We start from the raw sequence: 26,554 nt of genomic DNA, 5'->3' as shown, positions 1-26,554 counted from the left end.
AAGAAATACCAGTTGCTCCATAAAATCTTTACCTCCATCAGTGTCCAAGGGGAGTTGATTTGGAAAATTCTCAGAATACAGAGTTTCTACTGTAATCTCTTCCTGTGGCTTGGCTGAAGAACCAAACTGAACTAAGAGTGGGGAGACTTTTGCCGATTTGGAGACAAAACACTATTGCTGAGTGCTGTGCTAAGTCGCTTCAGTCAAGTCTGACTCTTTGTGACCCGATGCTAATAAGGTGATAAAAATAAATGCCAGGGGCCATGCTAGAGACTCCTGAGCTCATGTGGTCTTCCTAGACATGTCATGAGATGTGCATTGCAGTCTTCAGTTGGAGAGGAGTTTGCTAGGATGATAAGAGGTCAAATGACAAAATGAAGACTTCAGGGGCAGGCCAGCAACATATGAGTGACTTCAGTTAGTGGGACAGATAGCACAGGTCAGAGGCACCTTTGATGCCAATCTGTATCAAAGAGCTAGACTAGAGCAGTGTTACAATTGCATGGTTTCATACTGGAAAAAAATGTGATACATGCACCCACAAGATACTTTATGTCATCCAACAAACATATAAGGAGAATCCTGTGTGCTGGGGTCTGGGATAATGCTAGAAATTCAGAGTCGAATAACACTCCTGCGTGCATGCTCAGTCACTTCAGTTGTGTCTGACCCTTTGTGACCTTATCGATTGAAGCCTACCAGGTTCCTCTGTCCATGGGATTCTCAAGGCAAGAATGCTGGAGTGGGTTGCCATGCCCTCCTCTAGGGATCTTCCTGACCCAGGGATCAAACCTGAGTTTCGGGCATTGGTGGGTGAAATCTTAATGGCTGAGACACCAAGGAAGACCAAATAAACCATATGCCCAAGCTTTTCACTGCAACTTTGTTTTTCAAAGCAAAAGATTCGAAAGTTATCAGAAATGACCATCTACACGGGTGTGTGGAATAAGGCACAGAGCATCCCAATAACTGGGTATAGGTGGATGGAGGGAAGAGTGAAATGGATGAGATGTTCAGAGTGCACTGGTTAGTTTTTTTTTAAAAAGAGGAACCAGAGAAGGGGTTAAGTTTGTCCTTTTCACAACACGTGTGTGTCTATTTTCAATAAGAAAGAGTTGAATAAAAAGCCAAAAACTACTAGAGGAGGTAATTTATGGATGAGGGGCAGGGACATAAGCAAGAGTTTCCTTGTTTTATAATTTGACTTTGCAACCATGAAGACATATTACAGAATCAAAAAACAGATCGGTAAAAACATGTGTGGAAACTGAGAACAAACTAAAATGGATGAGCCTTATTGTATCAAGTTGGTGACAAGCTGCTCGGAACAAAGCCCTGCAGTCTTAAAACTTGAATTGAAAGCACAAGTTTGTACCAACTAATTATTTTCCTTTATTTTTTTTAATGTTGATTTTTTTTTAGCAGAAAATCTTTACTTCATGGCTCTGATCACTGAAAAGCCCCAGAGGTAGCAACTTGGTAACAGTGACTATCCTGATGTCTAGCTTTTAAATACCACTTCCTTTAAATACCGCTTTAAATACCTTTAAATACCACTTCCCACCAGCAAATCTGGAGATTCCTGTAGAGATGTGATTTCAGCGCTGGGAAAGCAATGCATAGTGTCAGCCTGGGAATCTTGAAGGACAAGACAGTTGAGGGCCCTGAAAGACCTGTAAGAGCTGGACAAAAATTTTAGGAATTCACATGAAGAGATCAAAGCTGGGACAATTTTAGCGTCACATCAAATTGATTGAAATGAATCAAATATTTAAAAAGCCAGAAGTTCCAAATGCTAAGGGAGAGCATCTAACTTGTAACTGTGAGAGATTCACCAACTCACCATTCTAAGCACTGAGAAACGGAAATAATTTTCATTAATATTTATGCTATTTTTGTTTGTATGTAGCATATTTCACGTAACTACAAAGAGTTGAAGGAATGTTCTTTTTAATTGAAGAACACAGTGTATTACATTCAGAAGGAGTGGTAGAAACAGGAGACCACTGTTTTGCAATATCCTCATGAAAGAATGGATCTAGGCCAAGATCATCATTGGATGCTAAAACCATAAGATGAAAAGTCGAAGAGGAAGTTTATAATGGCTGCATGAGGTGATCAACATCGGGATCCACTGTAGCTCAGCATGTGTCAAAGTGGGGCAAGTAGAAATTATGAGTCTCTTGAAGTGGTGCCATGAGAAATATATAGAAGTGCATTTGAAATATGCCAATAAAAACTGTTGAACTCAATTCTAGATCTAACTTCCAATTTTCAGGGAAATACACAGATAAAGAGATAGAGAAGCAATCCTCTAAACCTGTAGGCTCAACATTTTTGGCACCAAGGACTGGTTTCCTGGAAGACATTTTTTCCCAAAACCAGGGTGGGGGGAATGGTTTCAGGATGATTCAGGGTAGTGCATCGATTGTGGATTTTGTCTATTATTATTGCATTGTGATATACAATGAAATAATTATACAAGTCACTGTAATGCAAAAACAGTGGGAGCCCTGAGCTTATTTTCCTGGAATGAGACTGTCCCATCTCTGGGTGATGGGAGAGCGATGGGGAGCAGCTGTAAATACATATGAAGCCTCACTCACTGGCTGGCTGCTCACCTCCTGATGTGTGGCCTGGTTCCTAACAGACCAAGGACTGGTACTGGTCTTGGTACCAGTGTTGTGGAGCCCTGCTCTAAATCTAATACTTGGGACATTATATAAGACAAACCATTATATAAGACAAACAAATCATGATGGGGCCCTCATGATTTCATTAGTGTCTTTAGAAGCAGAGTCACCTAAGAGATTCCTTGATTTCTTCCCGCCTCCTCCCACTTTTTAAATAAATGCCACAAAAAGCTGGGGAGTGGGAGACTGATATCTAGTTAAAGTCTGAGAACAACCAAATGCAACATATGTTTGCATTGTCTAGTCCATGATTTGAATCAGTAAACTGTTAAAATACATTTGTTTCTAGAGGATTAGGGAAATTTGAACATAGACTGGATATTAGATGTTAATTTTGTTTGGAACAAAAGAGCACTGTGGCTATATATATATTGTTAAATTGCAATCTCTTCCTTAAAATATTTAAAATAAAATGAGTGTTTATTCATTCAAGCAAAGAATAATTATAAATGAGGATCTGTCTTAATTTAAGAAACAGATCTGTGTAGTTGCTATGGATTGAATAGTTTATACCCTCAGAGTCAGTTGTTGAATCCCTACCTCACAATGTGACGGTATTAGGAGGCAGGGCCTTTGGCAGATAATTTTGTTGAAAAGCCTCACTCACAGCAGGCCAGTGAGTGAGGCTTCATATGTATTTACAGCTGCTCCCCATCGCTCTCCCATCACCCAGAGGTGGGACAGTCTCATTCCAGGAAAATAAGCTCAGGGGTCCCACTGTTTTTGCATTACAGTGACTTGTATAGTTATTTCATCATATATCACAGTGGTATAATAATAGACATGAAATCCACAATAGAGGTAAGACCCTTGAATCATCCTGAAACCATTCCCCCCCACCCTGGTTTTTGGAAAAATTGTCTTCCAGGAAACCAGTCCCTGGTGCCAAAAGTGTTGGAGACTGCTGGCTTAGAGGATTGCTCAACAATTTTCCTGATGGTGGGGCCCTCATGATTTCATTAGTGTCTTTAGAAGCAGAGTCACCCGAGAGATTCCTTAGTCTCTTCCTCTCTCTCCCTCTTTTATTCTCCCTCTCTCTGCCCCTCTTCTTGCCTCCCGACCCCTCCGCCACCAAGTGTGAGGACACAGCAAGATGAGAACTGTCTGCAGGCCAAGGAGAACGTCCCCACTAGGAACCTAATTGGCCAGCACCTTGACCTTGGACGTGTAGCCTCCAGCCTATGACAGACTAGCAGAGTAGTGTTATAGTTCTTGACGCTTAGTGATGAAATAACAGGGTTCATGCTGCTATTCTTTTTTATTTTTGCAATGTTTGAAGTCTTTTTGTAATGAGAAGTTTACAAATTGTCCGTGTTGAAGTTTATGCCTTTAGGAATACCTTGAATAGTACAAGAAAAGCAGACTTGGGAAGGCCACCACTGGCTGAGTGGTTAGAGACATAAAGCTCATTAGGCCAGCTGTTCTCCCGTCATATGATCACTGTTTCCCCACTCACTCCCACCCCACCCCTGCCCTCCCCCGGCTAAGGTGGATGTCATCCAACTGGAGATTCTGATGAGTCAGGTCAGGGCCTGGAGGTAGAAGGAATGTGGACATTATTAGGAAGAATGAACTGGGCATCCTCCTCCTTGGTTTTCCCTTCTTGAGTGCCATCTGCAAGTGAGGGGTAGGGCCTGGGTAGGGAGGGAGCCACAAGTGGGATTGCAGGGATATTTGGAAGGGAATGTAGGAGGAATTCATAACCCAGTAACCAAGAGGTGGGCATCTTGCTCAGGACCCAGGAGGGAAGGAAGAAGCACTGGGAAAAGAATGGTGCCTACCAGAGGACCAGACCTACCTAGGTCTTCCGGATAACCATGCTGGAGGTCATATCCTTCCTGCTGGAATTCCTGCTCTGGACATGGAGGGGATAGAACTGACCTCACTGCTGATGAATCACAGGGAGAGGGACAGCTTCCCCCATGGGTCCTTTGATTCCACTCTGACTATGGGCATCATCCCAGGCTGGGCAGTACCATGGCAGGTCATCCTAAACATTTAAAATACTTCCTATTTATCCAAGCGTCCTGGCATATAATTGCACCCAGAGTTCCTTTTTAGGAGGTGATTCATCAGCCCAATGTGGGTTTCTGCTGAGGGATCTACAACCTTCCCAGTTGGTAACTTCTGTCTTATAACTATCTGATCTCATCCCACAGAACCCGGGTGGTGGAAAGATCCAAGGTCCTCTGTCTCACAGCAGCTGTGTTCCAACTGGTCTATCACTCCCTGTTCTGAGCTCATCACCAGACACTGCCAGGGGGTCATGGCATCATGATGAATAGATGTGGCCTCTGTGTCCTCAGCAACATACACCTCTGAGCCACTTGTCCACAGATTGGCACTGAGCTTTAGCTTGGAACAAGTGTTCTGGAGCAAGTCCAGTCTCCCTCATCCAAGAGATGGGAAACAGAACCCTGGCATGTATGACTCAGCTTAAGGCTGCAGGTATGTTAGTGAAGCACAGGGATCCAGGGCCTCTGGTTCTCAGAGTGGGAGAGCTCTGAGAAGGGAAAGATCAGAGAAAGCTCAATTGTATCCACTGCTGGACAGCTCTCAGAGGTCTGCATGAGGCAGAGCGGAAGTTCTTTCCTCTTGCCTCTCAAGTTCGGTTCAGCTTTCATCAGCAGGCTTACCATCTTGTAGCAGCAGAAAAACAATATTGGGATCTGGGTCTGCTGGGTTCCAGGCACAGTGGGGGCAGCCCCAGCTGGAATGGCCTCTCGAGGCAGTTGTGCAAGTGTTGCAAGACTCACTGCCAGTTCATTAGCTCCAGTGCTCCCGCTCCTAGTTCATACAACACAGACCCTTTGGAGACTGGGTAACATGGACCTTCTTTCACAATGAGGAGCTTTATCTGCTTAGCTCTCTGAGAACTTTGATGCAGTGTCTTACTGTTTCCTCAGGAACCCTGGGCTGAGCAAGAATGGTGATACTCAGACAAGCCTGGATCAAGGGATGTGTTCCCTCTTTGGTGCTCAAAAAAGACCTTAGAGCTTTGAAGGTCTTGAGGGAGGATGCAACCAGTCATGTTCTTTGGGGACTTTGTTTTATGGATCTGCTTGGAGACAAAGGACAGACACACTGGTCAAGGCTAGGCATCCCAGGGTTCCAGCTGATTGTGAGTTGAGTTCCAGCCACCAGGCTTCAGGGTCAGGTGCTGATTCTGGCCTCAGGTCACCTTTCGAGAAGGAATGAAGGAAAGAGATTTTTCCCAGCTAGCAGCGTCTTCAGGGGTCACTGTGACTATACAAGGGAAGATGAGACAAGAGCCTTTACTTGTCTCTTGGCTCTATCAGGGCCCTGGGGTTCCACCCCTGAGGAAAAGGACATGAATAGCATAAGACTCACTGGTGGTATCCCTGGCACCTGATGCCTCTGATGATAAACCAGCTTATCTACATGGCCCTGGGCCCAGAGCTGACTCAGCCCTGTGACAGCCCCTGCTGTCTCCCCTTCTGGGGAGAATGGGATGGCTTGTTGCTGGTATCTCACAAGTTAAGAATGTGATGAGGTCATGGTGAGTGACTTGTGGAAGAGTGTGGAAGGAAGATTGGAGGTGGAAAAGTAGCCAATTGTTAAGTTTGGTCACCTTGGACATGTGCAATGGATGTTTCCCCATCTGGAATGTCCTTCTGCCAGCTCTTTGCATGACTGGCTCCTTCTCAAAATTCAGCATCATCTCAGATGTCTCCACCTGAGGGAGGTCTTCCTTAGCCACTCCAGTGTCCCAAGCCCAGAGCCTGATCCATTTGAGGAGACCATAGACACTGAATGCATTTCCCTATGTACTTTTCACGGGCACCTTGAGAGTTTGAGATTGCCCCCAATTTACATATGAGGAAACTGAGTTGAGAGAGGTTCATCTCCCTGTGAGTGGTAGAACCAAGATTTGAATCTAAGTCTGTTCAGCTGCTAATTCCAACTGCTCCTTGAGTGACCAGCCAGTGATGCAGAGAAGACAAGAGAGTTGGGGATGGAGGGTGAAACTGAGAAAGGATCTCATCTATTAGGAAATATTCACTCTTTCCATGAATATTTCTCCAAAGTGCTCTAAGCCTAGCATGTGAAATGCTCCCTGCATAGATGGAGCCTGCGTGCAGGAACACCATGCAGACTATGCCCAGAATACAGACAATGGGCCCAGGGGAAGATGGCCTGAAACCTAGTTCATAATGTTTTTCTAAGATCCTGTCCCCTCCAGGATGGTATACTTGGAGTGCAGGCTTTTTCTGCTTGGGCTAGTGGGGGTCTTGGGCTCCCCTGGGGGCTCAGACCATAAAGAGTCTGTCTGCAATGCAGGAGACTTGGGTTTGATCCCTGGGTTGGGAAGATCCCCTGGAGAAGGGAATGGCTACCCACTCCAGAATTCTTGCCTGGAGAATCCCATGGACAGAGCAGACTGTTGGGTTACAGTCCATGGGGTCACAAAGAGTTGGGCATGACTGAGTGATTAACACTTAGGACTTATGACAGTCCATAATCCAAATGTCAGAAAGAAATATGAGCAGCCTGTAATGGAGACCTCCTCCCAGTGTCCTGGGAAGCTGGTGCTTAATGTTGCCTTGGGTGGAACTTTAAGAAGGCTTCGTGGTGAAGGTGGGAACTGAGCTGTGTCTCCACGGCTCCATGGATAAAGGACATTGCTGAGTGAGTGTGGGGAGGAGGGAATGCCTATCAAAAACAGCAGCACTGACATTGTACTAAACTCAAGGGATCATCAGTCACCTAGGAAACTTAACCCTAAGGGATAAATTAAATCAGTCAGTGTGGGCAGTGTGGGCAGTATGAGCAATGTACAATTTAAAAATAAGAATCTGGGGCTCTTCTGACCATCCAGTGATTAAGACTCTGCACTTTCACAGCAGGAGAATAGGTTCAGTTCTGGTTTGGGAGCCAAGATTCTTCATGCCACGTTGTGGGCCCCCAAAGAGAAATCCCTCTGTCCATCATTAGTTGTCTGGGACTCTGATTGGAGACTTCTCCTGGGGATGCAGACTGGTGGAGGTTTCATCATCTGCAGTGTCACTAGTTGCTGTGGCTGGGGAAACGGCATGTGCTAATTCATACACTGACTATTGCAAATGAAAACTGTGGCCTGCCATATCATTAAACAAAGGATTAACAGCCATCCAGGCATCACATTATAGCTGCTTCTCAATGGTCAGCCCAGAAGAAATTCAAGGGGGCAAAAGATGCCCTCCATCAAGCCCTCAGCTACTGAAGCCAATCCCCCAACCATCAGTTGTGTATGTAGAGGGGACTCAGGATGAGAAGAAAGTGGATACTTCCCTAGATAGCTAAGCTGCATACGAAAGGAATGATTTCAGTAGACCTGGCTCATTCATCTTCCCATATATCAAAAAATGCTTAAACTCCTTAACTTGCAAATCTGACTTCCTTTAATGAATGGTAACCTGTTGGTGTTCTGATGTCTTTTTTTGTTGCAAAAACTCCTATATATCCTGCCTCCTTCTTTACCTCTTCAGATAAATCCCTTAGAGCTATCTGAAAGGCTGCCCCCAGTCTTAATGTCCTCAGAAAGTTTGCCAAATAAAACAGAATTGTCAACTGTTAGTTTGTGCTTTTTTTGCTTTCCAGTGGACACTATCAAATCATTTGCCAGAAGTGACCTGTGTCACTGCTACCTGGTTTATGTTGGTATAAACAAGCCACAGGGCCACAATGAATTTTGAGGGAATATGAAAGTGTAAGCCAGCACAGGACAAAGACTTGATAATTTGGACAACAGCACCAATGATACACAGGACAGTGCAAAAGAGGGTCACCAAAACCACCTCCCGGGGTGGTGTGCGGAAGGCTGGGTGGTCAAGCCTAATTTCAAGAGTGTGGGATTTATGTTGTTTGCAGTGGGGAACTTTGAGTAGGTTAGTGAGTTGTTAGAGAATGGAGAAGAAGAATGAAAGGTGAAGGTGCAACAGTAGTGAATAGAAGAAATGAAAGATGTTAAGAACATTAAGATAAGCTGTAGAATCAGGGTGGGGAAGCCATTGGACACTTAGTGAAGGTCATGGCCACAAACTTCCAATCCTCCATTTGGTTGGGAAATGGAAGGTTGACAGATATTTTGGAGGGTTGTTTACACTGGAGAACAACTTCCCTGATAGCTCAGTTGATAAAGAATCCACCTGCAATGCAGGAGACCCTGGTTCGATTCCTGGGTGGGGAAGATCCACTGGAGAAGGGATAGGCTACCCTCTCCAATATTCTTGGGCTTTTCTTGTGGCTCAGCTGGTAAAGAATCTGCCTGCAGTGTGGGAGTCCTGGGTTCAATCCCTGGGTTGGGAAGATCCCCTCAAGAAAGGAAAGGCTACGCATTCCAGTATTCTGGTCTGGAGAATTTCATGGACTGTATAGTCCATGGGGTTGCAAAGAGTCAGACACAACTGAGTGACTTTCACTTTACACTGGAGAATCAAGACTTTGGTGGGGGCATAAGGACCAACCTTCAAACCTCTTAAAGTATTTCACAGAAAATGGACTACATTTACTTTATGGTGAATTTTCAGAGTAGAATGACAACTTTTTGTTCAGTCACTAAGTCATGTTGGACTCTTTGTGACCCAATGGGCTGTAGCGTGTGAGACTTCCCTGTCCTTCACTATCTCTCAGCATCTGCTCAAACTGTGTCTGTTGTGTTGATGAGGCCATCCAACCATCTCATCCTCTGTCATCCTTCTCCTCCTGCTTTCAATCTTTCCCAGCATCAGTGTCTTTTCCAATCAGTCAGTTCTTCACATTAGGTGGCCAGAATATTGGAGCTTTAGCTTCATCATCAGTCCTTCCAATAAATATTCAGGACTGATTTCCTTCAGGATTGACTGGTTTGATCTCCTTGCAGTCTAAGTGACTCTCAAGAGTCTTCTCCAGCACCACAGTTTGAAACCATCAATTCTTTCATGCTCAGCCTTCTTTAAAGTTCAATTCTCATATCCGTACATGACTACTGGAAAAACCACAGCTTTGACTATACAGATCCTTGTTGAGAGAGCAATCTCTGCTTTTTAATATGCTGCCTAAGTTTGTCATAGTTTTCCTTCCAAAGAGCAGGTGCTTTTTAATTTTGTGGCTGCAATCACCATCCAGTGATTTTGGGGCCCATGAAAATAAAATATGCCACCATTTCCATTTTTCCCCCCATCTATTTGCCATGAAGTGATGGGACCAGAGGCCATGATCTTAGTTTTTTGAATGCTGAGTTTTTTTTTTTTTCATTTATTTTTATTAGTTAGAGGCTAATTACTTTACAATATTGTAGTGGTTTTTGTCATACATTGACATGAATCAGCCATGGATTTACATGTATTCCCCATCCCAATCCCCCATCCCACCTCTCTCTCTACCCGATCCCTCTGGGTGAATGTTGAGTTTTAAGCCAGCTTTTTCACTGTCCTCTTTCACCTTCATCATGAGGTTAAGTGGGGGGAAGTCAGATTTAACTTTAACTTGATAACAACTTCTGTTGTTAACTTACCTTGTTATTCAAACTGTATGCCAAGCACCTTGCCTGACTGAGGTATGGGTGATATTTGAAAATGGTGATTTACTTCTTGTTCTCAGTTCCTAGGGAAGAAGGAATGAAAAAGTAATACTCTTGGCTAGGAAGGGGTGGTAAACCAAAGGTTTGTGGTATTCTACAACTACATTGAAGAAAGCTCCAAGCTCCCACTGTTCCTTGTGTTTTATAGGCAGTTAAATGAAGTTAAAAGAATAAGTAAGCAAAGGAGTAAGTGCCTGGTTGGAAAGGAGGCAGAAGCTCTCTCTGGGGAAAGATGGGTGGTCCACACTGAGGCTGGTTCCCCTCCTGTGAGGTCTGTGGGAAGGGGCAGAATTTCTGACTGGACATTGGTGGGTACCATAACCTGATGGCTGAGCATGTGGCCTTCATAGGAAATGGTGTGATCCACTAGGTCTGGCCCTTGCTCCTCCTGGGCCTTGGGAGGGGCCCCTCCGTGACCTGACCAGACACAGAGAGCACTGGCCTGTCCCCATGCAGCTGAGGGAACTGGTATATGATGGGGACACCATGGTGTCTGCACAAACACCCCCGCACTTCATTTTCCTTTTGACACCACATAGTCTGGAAATATCAAAGGAGTCTGTGGAGGAGGGAAAAGAGGGGGATATAAGTTCTCTCTGGTCTGGAGGGGGGAGAATATTGAACTTGAGCTAAATATGAAGGTATATGATATGAATTATAAAATGAGAGTGAGCAGAGTATAGCACTTAAGAACTCAGTGCTGGAGCCAGATGACTTGGGTTCAAATCACAGTTTGGCCATCTACTAGCTGTGTGATTCTTGGATAAGTTATTTACTCTGTTGATGCCTCATGTTCCCCATGTTTTAATAGGGGATAATAACAGAACCAAATGAGTTAACGTGTGTAGGGTGTGTCTATTCATGGTAAGCGCTATATCAGTTTTTTTTTAAGTTGTCGATTATTAATAAAAAACACAATGTGAGAGCTGTGAGTGAAGGTTTATTTGGGGCAAAATGAGGACTATAGCCTTGGAGACAGCCTCTCATATAGGTCTGAGGAACTTTGCCAAAGAAATGTGTGTGTGTGTGTGTGTGTGTGTGTGTGTGTGTGAGCCCAGTGCATGTCTTTTCTTGGTGAAGGGGGGTACATGCAGTCATGAAAAGAATGTCTGGAGGTTGTAAAGACCTCACTAGACCTACTCCCATGGCAGAGGCTTGCTGCTAGTTGTGAGGAACAGATGTCTCCATTTTGTAGATATGAGAAGGTACAAGATACCAGGCTCATAAAATCTTTTTTTGAGAGTGTTTCTTCCAGTTTTCCCAGAGCACTAAGAGCCTCATTCCAGATCTCTGCCCTGAATGCCTTGCAGGTTGTGTTGAAAATCACTGATGCCAGTGACTGGTGACTCCATCTTTACTGTGCCCGATGGTGAGGGGCAAATTCTTATCTGTTCCACCTGCTGGATGTGAGCAGCTTGTCTGGGCCTTGGGGGCTGCCTCAAGGTCATGTCTTGATTTGAAAGACAATCAGTCCATCTCTGGCTTTGTAGATGAGAAATCAAGACCAGGAGATTCTAAGGGACATGACCAAAGTCTCTGTAGATCAAAGGAGAGTGAGAAACACACTCCAGACCGAGTGAGGGCCATCTCAGAAGGGGAGAGTGGCCCCAGGGTGTGAGGTCGTCAGCCTTTATGCTCATGCTTGTGCTAAGTCACTCCAGTAGAGTCGGACTCTTTGTGACCCCATGGACTGTAGCCCTCCAGGCTCCTCTTTCCATGGGATTTCCCAAGCAAGAATACTGGAGTTGGTTGCAATTTTCTCCCCCAGAGGATCTTCCTGACCCAGGGATCAAATCCATCTCTTTTATGTCTCTTGTCTTGGCAGGCGAGTTCTTAACAACTGGCGCCACCTGGGAAGCCCTTAGTGACATTTCAGGGACTGGAAGTGAGGCACACTGGAGTGGAGCGTCAGCTTCTTGCCAGCCGTGTGATGGCTGTGCAGGGCCATCCCGCTGTGGATAAAGGTGCGGCTTTGTGGGCCTCCAGGCCTGAGCAGGGCGAGTGGAGGAGATCTGACCTCCAGCTGCTCTGGGGGCTGTCTCAGGACTGCTGCTTGGAGTCAAGCCTGTTTTTCCCCTTCTGACATCTAGTTGGCCTGAAGGTTGTAGAGTTTTATTGACTTCCTGGAGCCTTATGACAGCTGATGTCATGGTCAGTAGGGATGAAAGTGTGAGGGGCTGTGGTGTGACACCAAAGGGACCCAACTAAAGACTGAACCTGGCCTGTCTTGGCTGAGCAGTTTATCAACAATCCTACCAGTCTCTGCATCTTGCTCTTAAAAGCACGGTTTACATGTGTGTGTGTGTGTGTGTGTGTGTGTGCATGTAAGGGGGATTAAATGCTAGGGTGAAATGGTCTCCACTGGGGTGAAGTGTACTCCTGCCTCCAGCTGGTGGCTCATCCCAGTTCATCAGAAATGGTTTCCTAAAAACAGAAACAGATTCAAAGTCTCCAAACAATCTTATAGTTACCAATGCAGAAAAGTGGGAGGGAGATAAATTGAGAGTTTGGGATTAACATATACATGCGACTATACAAGGAACTACTGTATAGCACAGTGAACTCTACTCAATATTCTGTAGTAGCCTGTATGGGGAAAGAATCTGTAAAAGAATGGATACATGAATTGTACAAGGGAATCACTTTTCCATACAGCTAAAACTAATATAGTATTGTAAATCAATTATACTCCAATACAAAATAAAAATTAAATAAAAAGGAAAGCTTACCTCTAGAGACCCATATGGCTCTTTAGACTTGCAGGATTCTGGATATGATGCTGGAGAGGGCAGAGAGGGTGCAGAAATCGACATTATCTGAGGTTGTGTTTTCCTGGCTTTGGGGTGCTTTGTCTCAACTTTGGAGGATTCTAATAAAAGGGCCCATAGACACCGGATTAGTTGAAGGCTCAGAGAACAAAACTTTCTCAATTGATCAGACCGAACTGCTGGGCATTGTGTGGGAGCCAGGAGGATGGACCAGGACTGAGAAACAGCTAGATGGAACTGACTTGTGAAACGTTGTTGCTGAACCACGCAAAGATGCCGGGATTCTTGGCCTCCTGAAGAGAAGGATTCAATCCGGTGCCAGAGACGAGGCTTGATCACTCAGAGCTTTTGTGTAATAAAGTTTTATTAAAGTATAAAGGCGATAGAGAAAGCTTCTGACATAGGCATCAGAAGGGGGCAGAAAGAGTACCCCCTTGCTAGTGTTAGCCATGGAGTTATATACTCGCTAATTAGTTATTACAGTGAATCAAAAGAATGTCTGGAGGTTGTAAAGACCTCACTAGACCTACTCCCATAATTTACATTTTAAGATAACAGGATTAGCCAGAAGGTTTTTTTCTAGAGACTCTCCTCAAGCAGGATACATTATTATTATATAATCCTAAGGAATGTAGAGGGAAAAAAGTTTGTCCTTTCTTCCTCCTTGAGAATTCCAGATTCCTCTCTCCTTGGGGACCCCTAGACTTCTTATCAACCTGCCTAGGAATTGATTCTCTCATCCCCCACTTTTCTTTTAGGAGAATTATGTTGCCAAGGGAAAGGGGTGTTATTTTCATTCTATAACTACTTCCTGCTGTTTAGGGGCTTGGTCCCTAAATTGTTGAGGCAACATATTCTCCTAACCCTCATATTGAGGGTTTCTGATACAGGGGCCCCAAGCAATAGTTGGAGGAGGCTGTGGCACTCCTAGAAGCTTAGACAACCATTTGTAAATTAAAAGCTTTTAGACGGTTAGAAAACCCCATTATACAGTTACATATGTAAGGCAAAATAGTCATTAAACCAAGTTAAAATCAAAATGAAAAGTCAGATCATGCCCATAGTTACATCCATCCATCTTAAGGTTGTTAGATGTCATAAGTTTAAGAAGAGGCATCACATGCGATTGTTGTTGAAGGTATTTGCAGACTTGGAGAAAGTCTTTTCCTTGAAGTGGAGATGTCCACCATGGGAAGCCTTCCACTGATGAAGAGGGGAGTGCTCCACAGACCCAGCAGTTAGACTGATTGTGAAATGCTGCGTAGGAGTGAGCCCAGCACAGGAAGGCATTGTCTTGAGGATCAAATGGCAGACTCAGGATTTTTGGAGTCAGCATAATTAGGCTCACATAGATTATCAGGCCCATCTGAAAAGTACAAAGTCAGAGCATAGAAAGTAAAGACATAAAATGAAGTCACTTAGTTCTGGTCAGGGTGCCACCTCTTAACTTGAGTGTGATGTACCCATGAATCAGTCCCTGGCACTTTGACAGCTGTGGGAGAAGAAAGAATAACCTGGCAAGGGCCTTCCCAGAGGGGCTCCAGGTATGGGCCCCCAGACCCCAGTGTTTTTATGAGGACCTCAGTTCCTGGCTCAAATAGAGGCTTGCTTGACTCAGAGGCTGAGTCAGGAATCGTCTGCCGGAGTTCTGTTAATGCCTGTTGAAAAGCTGAGAGCTGAGTTACATAATTAGTTAATTCCAAGGCTTCAGGGTCTATAACAATATCCGTACATAAGAAAGGCCTTCCATAAATACATTCAAAGGGGGACAGTCCCTCCTTTTTTGGGGGCAGTTTGAGCATTCATTAAAGCCATGGGTAGGACTTTAATCCAGTTGTCCTGCGTCTCTTGAGTTAATTTGTGCAGATGTCTTTTGATAATGTCATTAGCTTTTTCAACCATTCCTGAGGATTGGGGTCTCCAGGAACACTGTAAGTGATATTCTATTCCCAGAGCTTTAGACACCCCCTGAGTTACAGCAGCTTTAAAGACGGAGCCGTTGTCACTCTGAAGGCTCCATGGCAGTCCAAACCTGGGGATAATTTCATGGATTAAAATCTTTATAACCTCCTTAGCTTGTTCACTATGACATGGAAAAGCTGCAATCCATCCAGTAAAAGTATCAACCCAAACTTATAAGCAAGAATGTCCGTGAGCTTTTGGCATATGAGTAACATCACTCTCTCAGTCCTCTCCAGGATACTTTCCACTTCATTGTAATCCAGATTTTGCTGGCTTTTCAGTCTTCAGGTTATTTTTCTAACAAACCTCACACCTTTTGATAATGTTCTTTAAAGTTTTCATTACATTTTTACCTTCAAACAAACGAGAAACCATCTGGTAAGTACTCTCTGCACCCAAATGAAAACTCTGGTGTAAACCCTTAAGAATATTCCATTGAGCACCTTCAGGAGTTATTAATTGTCCATCCTCAGACAGTAACCATCCGTTATCAGTAATCTTTGCTCCTCTTTTCTCATATCTTTCTAATTCTTCCTCAGTATATTGTGGTTTTCCCTGTTCCACAGGGCCTATCCAGATCAAAGGTGTCTGTAGTGAGGGGGCTTCGTAAAGTGCCACTTTTCTGGCTTGACAGTCAGCCAGCTGATTACCTTCACCTACTTTACTCCCATCCCTGTTGTGTCCTTTGCAATGCATAACAGCTACTTCTTTAGGACAATATATAGCAGTTAAAAGTCTCTCGATCTCTCTGAAATGTTTAATAGGTTTTCCTGTTGCTGTTTTTTTTCCCCCTGTTGCTGTTTTAAACTGTCTTTCTTTCCATATTGCAGCATGAGCATGCAAAATTAAATAAGCATACTTAGAATCAGTGTAGATATTTATTTGCTGCCCTTTGCTTAATTCTAGAGCTCAGGTCAGAGCCACAAGCTCTGCTAACTGGGCACTGGTTCCCCGGGGAAGAGATTCTGCTTCTAAAACCTGTTCAGCAGTCACCACGGCATAACATGCTTTACGCTGTCCATCCCAAACAAAAGAACTGCCATCAATAAATATTTCCATGTCAGGATTGTCTAATGGTGCCGGAGTCCAGCCTCGGCAGGTGCCAGGGGTACCCTCAGGGTGAACGGCGTCGGCGATATATATATATATATTATTGGCAGCCTCGCACTAACAGGAATACCTTTCCTCACTGGATTCTATTCCAAAGACCTAATTATTGAAGCCGCTAACACGTCGTACACCAATGCCTGAGCCCTTTTAATAACACTAATCGCCACCTCCTTCACAGCCATTTACAGCACCCGCATTATTTTCTTTGCACTCTTAGGGCAACCTCGATTCCCAACCTTAATTACCATTAATGAAAATAACCCTTTTCTGATAAATTCCATTAAACGCCTAATAATTGGAAGCCTTTTCACAGGATTTATTATTTCCAACAACATTCCTCCAACAACAATTCCTCAATTAACAATACCTCATCATTTAAAAATAATAGCTCTGACAGTAACAATTCTAGGTTTTATTTTAGCACTAGAAATCAGTAACATAACCCAAAACCTAAAATTCAATTACTCAACAAATATTTTCAAATTCTCTAATATACTAGGATATTTCCCTACAATTATACACTGCCTGGCTCCTTACATAAACCTAACAATAAGTCAAAAATCAGCATCCTCTCTCCTAGACTTAACGTGACTCGAAAATATCTTACCTAAAACAACTTCACTTATCCAAACAAAAATATCAATCATGGTTACAAACCAAAAAGGCTTAATCAAACTGTATTTCCTCTCTTTCCTAGTTACAATTATTGTTAGTATAGTTCTATTTAATTTCCATGAGTAATCTCCATAATAACCACTACACCAATTAACAAAGACCACCCAGTCACAATAACTAATCAAGTACCATAACTGTAGAGAGCCACAATTCCTATAACCTCCTCACTAAAAAATCCAGAATCTCCCGTATCATAAATAACTCAATCCCCTAACCCATTAAATTGAAACACAATCTCCACTTCCTCATCTTTTAATACATAATAAACCATCATAATTTCCATTAACAGACCAGTAACAAATGCCCCTAATACAGTCTTATTAGATACCCAAATCTCAGGATATTGCTCCTTAGCTATTGCCGTTGTATAACCAAAAACCACTATCATCCCTCCTAAATAAATTAAAAATACCATTAAACCCAGAAAGGATCCACCAAAATTTAATACAATACCACAACCAACCCCACCACTCACAATTAAACCCAACCCCCCATAAATAGGCGAAGGTTTCGAAGAAAATCCTACAAAACCAAGCACGAAAATAATACTTGAGATAAATACAATGTATGTTATCATTATTCTCGCATGGAATCTAACCATGACTAATGATATGAAAAACCATCGTTGTCATTCAACTACAAGAACACTAATGACCAATATCCGAAAAACCCACCCATTAATAAAAATTGTAAACAACGCATTCATTGACCTCCCAGCCCCATCAAATATTTCATCCTGATGGAATTTCGGCTCCTTGCTAGGAATTTGCTTAATTCTACAAATTCTCACAGGCTTATTCCTAGCAATACACTATACATCTGATACAATAACAGCATTCTCCTCTGTCACCCATATCTGTCGAGACGTCAATTACGGCTGAATTATTCGATATATGCACACAAACGGAGCATCAATATTTTTCATTTGCCTATTCATGCATGTAGGACGAGGCCTGTACTACGGATCATACACTTTTCTAGAGACATGAAACATTGGAGTAATCCTCCTGTTTACAGTTATATCCACAGCATTCGTAGGATACGTCCTACCATGAGGACAAATGTCATTCTGAGGAGCAACAGTCATTACCAACCTCCTCTCAGCAATTCCATACATTGGTACAAATCTAGTCGAATGAATTTGAGGAGGCTTTTCAGTGGATAAAGCAACCTTAACCCAATTCTTCGCTTTCCACTTTATCCTCCCATTTATCATCACAGCACTTGCTATAGTACACTTACTCTTCCTTCACGAGACAGGATCCAATAACCCAACAGGAATCCCATCAGATGCAGATAAAATCCCCTTCCATCCCTACTACACCATTAAAGATATTTTAGGCATCCTACTTCTAGTTCTCTTCTTAATATTACTAGTATTATTTGCACCAGACTTGCTTGGAGACCCAGACAACTACACCCCAGCAAATCCACTCAACACACCCCCTCATATTAAGCCTGAGTGATATTTCCTATTTGCATACGCAATCTTACGATCAATTCCCAATAAGCTAGGAGGAGTCTTAGCCCTAGTCTCATCCATCCTCATCTTAATTCTTATACCTCTCCTCCACACATCCAAACAACACAGCATGATATTCCGACCATTTAGCCAATGCTTATTCTGAATCTTAGTAGCAGACCTACTAACACTGACATAAATCGGAGGACAACCAGTTGAATACCCCTTTATCATCATTGGACAACTAGCATCTGTCTTATACTTTTTCATTATCCTAGTCCTTATACCAGTTACCAGCACAATCGAAAACAACCTTCTAAAATGAAGATAAGTCTTTGTAGTATACTCAATACACTGGTCTTGTAAACCAGAAAAGGAGAGCAACCAACCTCCCTAAGACTCAAGGAAGAAGCCATAGCCCCACTATCAACACCCAAAGCTGAAGTTCTATTTAAACTATTCCCTGATGCATATTAATATAGCTCCATAAAAATCAAGAACTTTATCAGTATTAAATTTCCAAAAAATTTAATAATTTAATACAGCTTTTTCACTCAACATCCAATTTACATTTTATATCCCACTAACTACACAACAAGACATGTGATATAACCTTGTGCACTTATAGTACATAAAATTAATGTATTAGGACATACTATGTATAATAGTACATTACATTACATACCCCATGCTTATAAGCATGTACTTTTGACTGCTTATAGTACATAGTACATGTCATTATTTACCGTACATAGCACATTAAGTCAAATCAACCCTTGTCAACATGCATATCCCATCCCTTAGATCACGAGCTTAATTACCATGCCGCATGAAACCAACAACCCGCTAGGCAAGGATCCCTCTTCTCGCTCCGGGCCCATGAACCGTGGGGGTAGCTATTTAATGAATTTTATCAGACATCTGGTTCTTTCTTCAGGGCCATCTCACCTAAAATCGCCCACTCTTTCCTCTTAAATAAGACATCTCGATGGACTAATGACTAATCAGCCCATGCTCACACATAACTGTGGTGTCATACATTTGGTATTTTTAATTTTTGGGGGGATGCTTGGACTCAGCAATGGCCGTCTGAGGCCCCGACCCGGAGCATGAATTGTAGCTGGACTTAACTGCATCTTGAGCATCCCCATAATGGTAGGCATGGGCATTGCAGTCAATGGTCACAGGACATAATCATTATTTCATGAGTCAACCCTACAACCTTTATTCCCCCCCCCTCTGTTATTTTCCCCCTTATATAGTTATCACCATTTTTAACACACTTCCCCCTAGATATTATTTTAAATTTATCACATTTCCAATACTCAAATAGCACTCCAGAAGGAGGTAAGTATATAAGCGCCAATTTTTCCCTAATTATGCACAGTTAATGTAGCTTAAACAGTAAAGCAAGGCACTGAAAATGCCTAGATGAGTGTATTAACTCCATAAACACACAGGTTTGGTCCCAGCCTTCCTATTAACCCTTAATAGATTTACACATGCAAGCATCCACACCCCAGTGAAAATGCCCTCCAAGTTAAGAATACTAAGAGGAGCTGGTATCAAGCACACATCCGTAGCTCACGACACCTTGCACAGCCACACCCCCACGGGAGACAGCAGTGATAAAAATTAAGCCATAAATGAAAGTTTGACTAAGCCATATTAATCAGGGTTGGTAAATTTCGTGCCAGCCACCGCGGTCATACGATTAACCCAAGTTAATAGGCCCATGGCGTAAAGCGGGTTAAAGCACTATACTAAATAAAGTTAAATTCCAATTAAGCTGTAAAAAACCATAATTGCAACAAAAATAAACAGCGAAAGTAACTTTACAGCCGCTGAAACACGATAGCTAGGACCCAAACTGGGATTAGATACCCCACTATGCCTAGCCTTAAACACAAATAGTTGTGTAAACAAAACTATTCGCCAGAGTACTACCGGCAATAGCTTAAAACTCAAAGGACTTGGTGGTGCTTTATACCCTTCTAGAGGAGCCTGTTCTATAATTGATAAACCCCGATAAACCTCACCATTCCTTGCTAATACAGTCTATATACCGCCATCTTCAGCAAACCCTAAAAAGGTACAAAAGTAAGCACAATCATAGTACATAAAAACGTTAGGTCAAGGTGTAACCTATGGAGTGGGAAGAAATGGGCTACATTTTCTAATCTAAGAAAATCCAACACGAAAGTTATTATGAAACTAATAACCAAAGGAGGATTTAGCAGTAAACTAAGAATAGAGTGCTTAGTTGAATTAGGCCATGAAGCACGCACACACTGCCCATCACCGTCCTCAAGTAGGCACAATACACTCAAATTTATTTACACGTATTAATCATATGAGAGGAGACAAGTCGTAACAAGGTAAGCATACTGGAAAGTGTGCTTGGATAAATCAAGATATAGCTTAAACAAAGCACCTAGTTTACACCTAGAAGATTTCACATATCACGAATATCTTGAACCAATTCTAGCCCGCAAGCCCATTTACACTAAATTATCAATACACTGTAAAATAAAACATTTATTCAACAATAAAAAGTATAGGAGATAGAAATTTTAATACGGCGCCATAGAGAAAGTACCGTAAGGGAATGATGAAAGAAAAAAATTAAAGTACAAAAAAGCAAAGATTACCCCTTGTACCTTTTGCATAATGAGTTAACTAGTAAAAACTTAACAAAATGAATTTCAGCTAAGTACCCCGAAACCAGATGAGCTACTTATGAACAATTTATCGAGAACCAACTCAGCTATGTAGCAAAATAGTGAGAAGATTTGTAAGTAGAGGTGAAACGCCCAACGAGCCTGGTGATAGCTGGTTGTCCAGAAAATGAATATTAGTTCAGCTTTAAAAATACCAAAAATATGAACAAATTATAATGTATTTTTAAAAGTTAGTCTAAAAAGGTACGGCCTTTTAGAAATGGATACAACCTTAACTAGAGAGTAAAACTTAACATAAACCATAGTAGGCCTAAAAGCAGCCACCAATTAAGAAAGCGTTAAAGCTCAACAATAAAACAACATTAATTTCAATAGTAGACAGTCAACTCCTAATCTAATACTGGACTAATCTATTAAGAATAGAAGCAATAATGTTAATATGAGTAACAAGAAGTAACTTCTCCCCACATAAGTTTAAGTCAGTACCTGATAATATTCTGACTATTAACAGCAAAATAAGAGTAACCTAACTATAAATAACTTATTAACTATACTGTTAATCTGACACAGGAGTGCACTTAAGGAAAGATTAAAAGAAGTAAAAGGAACTCGGCAAACACTAAACCCGCCTGTTTACCAAAAACATCACCTCCAGCATAACTAGTATTGGAGGCACTGCCTGCCCAGTGACGATCGTTAAACGGCCGCGGTATCCTGACCGTGCAAAGGTAGCATAATCACTTGTTCTCTAAATAGGGACTTGTATGAATGGCCACACAAGGGTTTTACTGTCTCTTACTTCCAATCAGTGAAATTGACCTTCCCGTGAAGAGGCGGGAATATATTAATAAGACGAGAAAGACCCTATGGAGCTTTAACTACTTAGCCCAAAGAAATAAATTTTATTACTAAGGAAACAACAACACTCTTTATGGGCTAACAGCTTTGGTTGGGGTGACCTCAGAGAACAAGAAATCCTCCGAGCGATTTTAAAGACTAGACCTACAAGTCGAATCACACAATCGTTTATTGATCCAAAAAAATTGATCAACGGAACAAGTTACCCTAGGGATAACAGCGCAATCCTATTCAAGAGTTCATATCGACAATAGGGTTTACGACCTCGATGTTGGATCAGGACATCCCGATGGTGCAACAGCTATCAAAGGTTCGTTTGTTCAACGATTAAAGTCCTACGTGATCTGAGTTCAGACCGGAGTAATCCAGGTCGGTTTCTATCTGTTATGTATTTCTCCCAGTACGAAAGGACCAGAGAAATAAGGCCAACTTCAAATAAGTGCCTTAAATTAGTTAATGATATCATCTTAATTAACTTCACAAACAAACTTTGCCCTAGAAAAGGGTTTTGTTAAGGTGGCAGAGCCCGGTAATTGCGTAAAACTTAAAACTTTATAATCAGAGATTCAAATCCTCTCCTTAACAAAATGTTTATAATTAATATTTTAATACTAATTGTTCCCATTCTCTTAGCCGTGGCATTCCTCACACTAGTAGAACGGAAAGTCCTAGGATATATACAATTTCGAAAAGGTCTGAACGTTGTAGGTCCCTATGGCCTACTCCAACCTATTGCAGATGCCATCAAACTTTTTATTAAAGAACCACTACGACCCGCCACATCTTCAATCTCAATATTTATTTTAGCCCCTATTCTAGCCTTAAGTCTAGCCCTAACCATATGAATCCCCCTACCCATGCCATATCCTCTCATTAACATAAACCTAGGGGTCCTATTTATATTAGCAATATCAAGCCTAGCCGTATATTCTATTCTCTGATCGGGCTGAGCCTCTAATTCTAAATATGCACTAATCGGGGCCCTACGGGCAGTAGCACAAACAATTTCATATGAAGTAACACTAGCAATTATCCTACTATCCGTTCTCCTAATAAACAGGTCATTCACACTCTCCACTTTAATCATTACACAAGAACAAGTATGACTTATTTTTCCAGCATGACCCTTAGCAATAATATGATTTATCTCAACACTAGCAGAAACAAACCAAGCCCCATTTGATCTCACCGAAGGTGAATCAGAACTAGTTTCCGGCTTTAACGTAGAATATGCAGCAGGACCATTTGCCCTATTTTTTCATAGCAGAATATGCAAATATTATCATGATAAATATTTTCACAACAATTTTATTCTTAGGAGCATTCCACAACCCAATCTTACCAGAACTTTACACAATTTCACCATCAAATCCCTACTACTAACAATCTCCTTCTTATGAATCCGAGCATCTTATCCTTGATTTCGCTACGACCAACTAATACACCTGCTATGAAAAAATTTTTTACTCTTAACATTAGCCCTATGCATATGACATGTATCACTACCCATTTTTATAGCAAGCATCCCCCCACAAACATAAGAAATATGTCTGACAAAAGAGTTACTTTGATAGAGTAAATAATAGAAGTTTAAGCCCTCTTATTTCTAGAACTATAGGAATTGAACCTACTCCCAAGAATCCAAAACTCTTTGTGCTCCCAAATACACCAAATTCTAATAGTAAGGTCAGCTAATTAAGCTATCGGGCCCATACCCTGAAAATGTTGGTTCATACCCTTCCCGTACTAATAAACCCAATCATCTTCATTCTTATTCTATCAACAATAATATTAGGCACTATCATTGTTATAATCAGCTCCCATTGACTACTTGTCTGAATCGGATTTGAAATAAACATGCTCGCCATCATTCCCATCATAATAAAAAAGCATAATCCACGAGCCACAGAGGCATCAACCAAATATTTTTTAACCCAATCAACAGCCTCAATACTACTAATAATAGCCGTTATTATTAACCTAATATTTTCTGGCCAATGAACTGTAATAAAACTGTTTAACCCAGTGGCATCTATACTCATAACAATGGCTCTCACCATAAAACTAGGAATAGCCCCATTCCATTTCTGAGTCCCAGAAGTAACACAAGGCATCCCCCTATCATCAGGCCTAATTCTACTTACATGACAAAAATTAGCACCCATATCCGTTCTCTACCAAATCTTTCCATCTATTAATCTAAATATAATCTTAACCATTTCCATTCTATCAATCATAATTGGAGGCTGGGGAGGACTAAACCAAACCCAACTACGAAAAATTATGGCATATTCATCAATTGCCCACATAGGCTGAATAACAGCGGTCCTACCATATAATCCCACAATAACATTACTAAACCTAATCATTTATATTATCATAACTTCTACCATGTTCACACTATTTATAGCCAATTCAACTACTACCACGCTATCATTATCACATACCTGAAATAAAATACCCGTAATGACCGTCCTAATCCTTATTACCCTCCTGTCAATAGGAGGACTTCCCCCACTATCAGGATTTATACCAAAATGAATAATTATTCAAGAAATGACAAAAAATGATAGCCTCATCCTACCCACCCTCATAGCAATTACAGCACTACTAAACTTATATTTTTACATACGACTCACATACTCCACCGCACTAACAATATTCCCCTCTACAAATAATATAAAAATAAAATGGCAATTTTCTACTACAAAACAAATAACCCTCTTACCTACAATAGTTGTTCTATCTACTATACTATTACCACTTAACACCGATCCTGTTAATTCTAGAATAGGAATTTAGGTTAACCTAGACCAAGAGCCTTCAAAGCCCTAAGCAAGTACAATATACTTAACTCCTGATAAGGATTGCAAGACCACATCTTACATCAATTGAATGCAAATCAACCACTTTAATTAAGCTAAATCCTCACTAGATTGGTGGGTTCCACCCCCACGAAACTTTAGTTAACAGCTAAACACCCTAATCAACTGGCTTCAATCTACTTCTCCCGCCGCGAAGAAAAAAAGGCGGGAGAAGCCCCGGCAGAATTTGAAGCTGCTTCTTTGAATTTGCAATTCAACATGAAATTTCACCACAGGACTTGGTAAAAAGAGGAGTATAAACCTCTGTCTTTAGATTTACAGTCTAATGCTTCACTCAGCCATTCTACCTATGTTCATTAACCGCTGATTGTTTTCAACTAACCATAAAGATATCGGTACCCTGTATTTACTATTTGGTGCCTGAGCAGGCATAGTAGGAACAGCCTTAAGCCTATTGATTCGTGCTGAACTGGGCCAACCTGGTACCCTGCTTGGAGATGACCAAATTTATAATGTTATCGTAACCGCACATGCATTCGTAATAATTTTCTTTATAGTTATGCCAATTATAATTGGAAGATTTGGCAATTGACTAGTTCCCTTAATAATTGGTGCCCCAGACATAGCATTCCCTCGAATAAACAATATAAGCTTTTGACTCCTCCCTCCCTCTTTCTTACTACTTTTAGCATCATCTATAGTTGAAGCTGGTGCAGGAACAGGCTGAACTGTATACCCCCATCTAGCTGGTAATCTAGCTCACGCAGGGGCTTCAGTAGACCTGACTATTTTTTCTTTACACCTGGCAGGTGTCTCTTCAATTCTAGGGGCCATTAACTTTATTACAACAATTATCAATATAAAACCCCCTGCCATATCACAATATCAAACTCCCCTATTTGTGTGATCCGTACTAATTACTGCTGTATTACTACTTCTCTCACTCCCTGTACTAGCAGCCGGAATTACAATATTATTAACAGACCGAAATTTAAATACAACCTTCTTTGACCCAGCAGGAGGCGGAGATCCTATTCTATACCAACACTTATTCTGATTCTTTGGCCACCCTGAAGTATATATCCTTATTCTACCCGGCTTTGGTATAATCTCCCATATCGTAACATACTACTCAGGAAAAAAAGAACCATTCGGGTACATAGGAATGGTCTGGGCTATAATATCAATTGGATTTTTAGGGTTTATCGTATGAGCCCACCACATATTTACAGTTGGAATAGATGTTGACACACGAGCCTATTTCACATCAGCTACCATAATTATTGCCATCCCAACTGGAGTAAAAGTCTTTAGTTGATTAGCAACACTTCACGGAGGTAATATTAAATGCTATAATATGAGCTTTAGGCTTTATTTTCCTTTTTACAGTTGGAGGCTTAACCGGGATTGTTCTTGCCAACTCTTCTCTCGACATTGTCCTTCATGACACATACTATGTAGTTGCACATTTCCACTATGTACTGTCAATAGGAGCTGTATTTGCTATTATGGGGGGGTTTGTTCACTGATTCCTATTATTCTCAGGATATACTCTCAATGACACATGAGCCAAAATCCACTTTGTAATTATATTTGTAGGTGTAAATATAACTTTCTTTCCACAACACTTCCTAGGATTATCTGGCATGCCACGACGCTATTCTGATTACCCAGATGCGTACACAATATGAAACACCATCTCATCCATAGGCTCATTTATTTCTTTAACAGCAGTTATATTAATAATCTTTATTATCTGAGAAGCGTTTGCATCCAAACGAGAAGTCTCAACCGTAGAACTAACAACAACAAACTTAGAGTGATTAAATGGATGCCCTCCACCATATCATACATTTGAAGAACCTACATACGTTAACTTAAAATAAGAAAGGAAGGAATCGAACCCCCCATAGCTGGTTTCAAGCCAACATCATAACCACTATGTCTTTCTCAATTAAT

The 26,554-nt window shown here is 41.7% G+C and overlaps 2 long non-coding RNA genes across 2 annotated transcripts in view; one reads left to right on the top strand and one right to left on the bottom strand.

The window, feature by feature from the left end:
* LOC122430936 overlaps positions 1–26,554 on the top strand; it is a 29,843-nt gene extending 3,289 nt beyond the window's left edge. Inside the window, exons 2-3 of the long non-coding RNA XR_006266411.1 lie at positions 419–421; positions 25,552–26,554. This is a non-coding gene — a long non-coding RNA (uncharacterized LOC122430936). The remainder of the gene's footprint in view (positions 1–418; positions 422–25,551) is intronic.
* LOC122430935 lies at positions 333–25,555 on the bottom strand. Its single transcript, XR_006266410.1, has 3 exons — positions 25,359–25,555; positions 14,267–14,279; positions 333–346 (listed from the first exon to the last, which is right to left on the bottom strand). It is a non-coding gene; the product is annotated as an uncharacterized LOC122430935 (long non-coding RNA).

The sequence above is a fragment of the Cervus canadensis genome, chromosome 29 (genome assembly GCF_019320065.1).
Source record: "Cervus canadensis isolate Bull #8, Minnesota chromosome 29, ASM1932006v1, whole genome shotgun sequence".
NCBI lineage: Eukaryota > Metazoa > Chordata > Mammalia > Artiodactyla > Cervidae > Cervus > Cervus canadensis.
Note: the sequence above shows the minus strand (reverse complement) of the source record. Positions and strands in the feature narration are given on the sequence as shown.